The 4,739-nt window shown below is 44.5% G+C and overlaps 1 pseudogene; it reads left to right on the top strand.

The window, feature by feature from the left end:
- The first annotated feature begins 1,104 nt into the window (after positions 1-1,104).
- On the top strand, positions 1,105-2,398 carry LOC101713279 (regulator of nonsense transcripts 3A pseudogene; annotated as a pseudogene).
- The last annotated feature ends 2,341 nt before the right edge of the window (positions 2,399-4,739 follow it).

The following is a 4,739-nucleotide window of genomic DNA, read 5'->3' as shown; positions in this document are numbered from 1 at the left end:
GTAATTCACCAAGGATATAAGTTTTTGCAAACACTCAACTACCCTAGGGATTAGTTGTGAATTTAGATGGAATCCTCTATAGAAACCTGCATGATAAGAAATCAAAATCCCAAAACTCATCTTGACATCTTCCACAAGTCATTCCTAGTCATGTGTTATATTCCCAGAAGAGCAGCCTTGGAGATGAAGATTAGCACACAGATAGTTTACTAGGAATTACTCTTGGAGTCCAGGTTGTAGAAAGGAAAGGAAGGGAAAGACATAGGATTCGGTAAAGATATTGTACAAAGGAGCATTAAAAAATGGCTTTAATTGATGCCATGGGAAATTTGAAGCTAGAATGGTCTTTTAGGAATGTCCCCATTGGGGTGAGGTGTCCAAGACTTCATATTTCTAGCCCAACTGGTCACTAGATGTAAGTTGTCCTGTAAAAGAGGTGTTACTTTGGACAAGGCTGCTCTATTTAATTGACATATTTTCTGCCTGTTTCAGTCTCAGAGGCTGGAGAATAAGTCTTCATGCTGCAAAGAGACGTAGAAGGTTCATCACAGCATCCACTCCATTAAGGTATATGGTGAGAGCTTGGTCACAAAAGTTAGGTCTAGGCCCAAAACATTTCAGCTAAAAATAAGCTCTCTAAAACTGTGCACAGAAGGCAAAGACCACCTTGATGTTCTATTAATCTAAATCATGGGCAAAATCTGTGAATGACAAGTTGTACTCTATGGCCCAGACTTTAAAATTTCCAGGGCTGTGGGCAGAGTCAAGAAAGGTCACTTGAAAGATGTCTCAAGACTCGTCTGTGGAAGCTGTCACACTAATGGAAGCATATTAAACATTCCTCTATTTAAGTATACGTGTGTCCTGTCACTTAATGCATGCTTAGCTAATTGCTTATCTGCTCATTCATTCATCATTCATTTATTCATACATGTGCCAAGTACTATATGATAGAATTAAAAAAACAAAATAAAATGTAGGTCCTGACTTTAAGTACTTTATGAGAAAAAACTCACACAATTATATATGGGCTAACATGAGCATACAAGAGAAAACGGCAGATTACACCAAGAAGATCTGAAGAAAAGCAGTAGATGAAAAATAACACTGACTGCTCAGAGTCCAGGAGGGCGGGAGAAGCTGTCGGCTGCGGAGCTCCAGTTCCAACGGGAATCTCCGCAGTGAGAACCTCAGACACCACCAGCCTCGTCCTCCGGCTCTGGAGGAGGGACTGTCAAATCTCGCGAGGAGAAGAGGACGGTTCTGACCAAGGTGGTCTTACGGCGGCTGCCCCCCGGCCTCACGAAGGAGCAGCTGGAGGAGCAGCTGCGCCCCCTGCCCGTTCACGACTACTTCGAGGTGGCCGGCGCGGACCGCAGCCTTTATCCTCATCTCTACTCAAGAGCATACATTAATTTTAGGAATCCTGATGACATCTTTCTGTTCAGAGATCGTTCGTTTTGATGGATATGTCTTCACGAGCAGTAAAGGCCTGGAGTATCCTGCCGTGGTAGAGTTTGCCCCATTCCAGAAGATAGTCAGGAGGAAGCTGAAGAAGAGAGACACCAAGACGGGGAGCATAGTAGACAATCCAGAGTATAAACAGTTTTTAGAAACTTACAGCATGGAAGAAGAGAGAACCAGTGCCAACCCTGAAACTCTTCTGGGAGAGATAGAGGCAAAGATGAGAGAACTTGTTGCTAGAAGAACCACACCTCTTTTGGACTATATTAAAAACAGAAAATTAGAAAAGCGAGAATTCGAGAAGAGAAGCAAGAAGAACGAAGGAGGAGGGAGTTAGAAAAGAAACGTTTGCAGGAGGAAGAAAAAAGAAAAAGACGAGAAGAAGAAAGATACAGGAGAAAAGAGGCAGATAAACAAAAGACAACTATTGAGACAGAAGTAAGGATAAAGCTTCTTAAGAAACCAGAAAAGGAAGAGGAACCAGACACAGAAAAACAAAAAAGAAAGAGGTGAGGAAGTCAGCATTGGAGATGGAAAACAAGAAACCTGTGCCCCCTGGATCTTCGTGAGAGCCAGGCCTTCAGAGAGCCCAATAGGGGTGCACAGGGAGAAGTCCCAGGATGACAATGACAAAGAGCAGAGGGACATGGAGAGAAGATTCCAAGGACCTGAAACACCAGAATGCCACTCGGATGATGTTAGAAAGCACAGTGGTCACTCTGAGTTTGTCAGGTTTCCTAGAAGGAATGAAGATGAGCTGAAATGGAGGAGAGGGATTCACCTAAGACAGAGGGAAGAAGGAGAGCCAGGACAGGGGCATCCCTGTGGGGGCAGCAGAGAGCCCTGCCAGGGAGCAGGAAGGGGCCTGCAGCCCGGCACTCAGAAGGGAGCGCCCAGGAAGTAGGGCCCTGCAATCCACTTGTCTGCACCCTGAGTGGGCACTGTGCTTCTGCAGGCTCACAACCACTGTTTCCAAACAAATTCTCTTATTAAATCAGGTAGGGAACTGTCTAGGTGTGTTGAGGTCCAGGATTGTGCCCTGACTCAGTCACCCACGTGGCCTCTGACAGTTTCTGGGCCACTTCATTGGCCAGTGTCTCTTGGGACATTCTCACTCATGCAGTGTACCCCAAGCCTGGAGGCAGGCCCAGGGTAAACCTCCCATCACCTGCTCTCAGAAGCAAGTTGTTTCTCACCAAGAAGAGTATTTTATTTAGTATAAAGCTAGAATTTTATACTCTACTTGTGAATGAGATTATAACATTTACCCTTAAATTAGTAAGGAAAATATAACATCCTGTGGATCCTCCTCCTTTGTTATTGATCACGAGTGCTTAAAGCCTGTTCTACTCAGGTGGGAACACCATTCAGGGTTCCCACTGAACCAGGCCAATAGATTTTCTTTCCAAAGTTTGAAGTTTACTTTTTTCTTTTCTTTTTTTCTTTTTTGGTACTGGGGATCGAACTCGGGACCTTGCACTTGCGAGGCAGGCACTGGAGCCGCTGAGCTAAATCCCCAGCCCTGAATTTTACTTTTGTCCGCTCACATTTTCCCAGAGTATGGCTGGTGCCATTACTCCTGGGGCCATTTTCCACACTGGGAGCTATGTTTGTTCTCTACATGATTGTGGCATCTTAAGAATGTAGGGCCTGGGCCAAGGATTTAGCTCACTGTTTCTTCTACCTGGCCTGCAAGCACAAGGACCCGAGTTCAATCCCCAATACCAAAAACAAACAACAACAATACAAAAAAAGAATGTAGGGCCAGGAATTTAGCTCAGTGGTTCTGTCACCTCCCTCGAGAGTGCAAGGACCCAAGTTCAATCCCCGGTACCAAAAAAAAAAAAGAATGTAGTGTGAACGAGAACACAGTGTGACCCCCTCAACCAACTGTCCTCCCTCGCTGACTTCCTTCAGACCCTTCCTGGCTGCTGTGCATGGATGATGTTTATTGATAACCTGTTCAAGAAAGGCCAGGAGAGCCTTCTGGGCTTCACCAGTGACCCAGAGTCTCCATTAACCACAGGGAACAGTCATGTTCACACGACCACGTCTCTTTCACCCACCTTTGTGTTCGAACAGCAGTGGGTGGTTTGGGTGCCTGCATACCTCTAACTGGGGCCCACAAGGATTCCTCCTGCCTGACTGGTCTTGTCATGGCGGCAGCAAAGCACTGTGGAGTAACTGCTTCCATGAGGCCTGGCAAGGGGTGTGTTCAGGATCAGACTATATCTCCATCTGGGGACACAGCCCTTTGGGTTGGGGGAGACGACCTGATGGGGCTCCACACATATCCCAGGAATAGTCAAGGTGAGTGGAATATCTTAGAGAAAGACAGCGGACCTACCCATAGGTTTCCTGGCGGGCGCGCTTGGGCTCTCACAGTGGCTGGAAAGGATGACGCAGGGAGCGTGAATTGGGCTCCTGTGCAGCGTAAAGCTGACTTGGACTTAAATGTCCACAAGAAATAAACCACAGCCTGAACTGTAGTGCAGCCATTGTGGGCTTCATTTTGCCCTATACCCAGCCAGGAAGGGAACACTGGGGTGCTTCTGTTCCCCTCTGTGCTGAATCTCATTTCAGTGTCTTAGCCTGAGAAGCAGAGATGGTGTTCACCTTGGGCTCCAGGGGTCATGTCATTCATACCCAAGCAGTTTGCTTTCTGTTTTTCCTATTTTTAAAACTAAAGCCATGTCAGAGACTAACATGGAGTGTTAAGTAGAGCTGCTTGATCTCGTTAACACATTAATAGTAAAGAATGAAGTTTATTTTCAGAACAATATTCCAGAGCTGCGAGGTTGGGTTTTTTTTAAACATAATTCATCTTAATTAAATCCACCACTGTCCAAGAAAAAAAAAAAAAAGAAAAATAACACTTACCTTTCCATGAGAAATGTGTAAGAACACATTGGACAAAGAATGAAGGGAAAGGGATCCTTATGCTTTTAAGATAAAGCAAAGGCCTGTAAAGATAAAGAAGCAGCAGAGAGATATTTTGGAACAATTTGTAGGCCAAGGACTATGGAAATATACATTAACATTACCTAAATTAATCTTCATAGTATTTCAGTCTTGGAAATAGTATTAATCACCTTTATTAGTAAAGAAATTGAGGCAAACTAATACTAGGTAATGATATAAGACCCACAATGAAGAGGCAAAGGCTATTTAGAATGAGATTGCATGCATTATACATTAACATCTCAAGTTCTTATTTTCTTAGTCCATTTATGCTGCTGTCAGCATAAAGAGCAGCCATTACTTCATTCTGAGTA

This window comes from Heterocephalus glaber, unplaced genomic scaffold (assembly GCF_053883595.1).
Source record: "Heterocephalus glaber isolate CG9 unplaced genomic scaffold, H.glaber_assembly_v1.0 deba00001472, whole genome shotgun sequence".
Lineage (NCBI taxonomy): Eukaryota > Metazoa > Chordata > Mammalia > Rodentia > Bathyergidae > Heterocephalus > Heterocephalus glaber.
The sequence above is the reverse complement of the archived record's forward strand: the minus strand, read 5'-3'. Positions and strand labels throughout refer to the sequence as shown.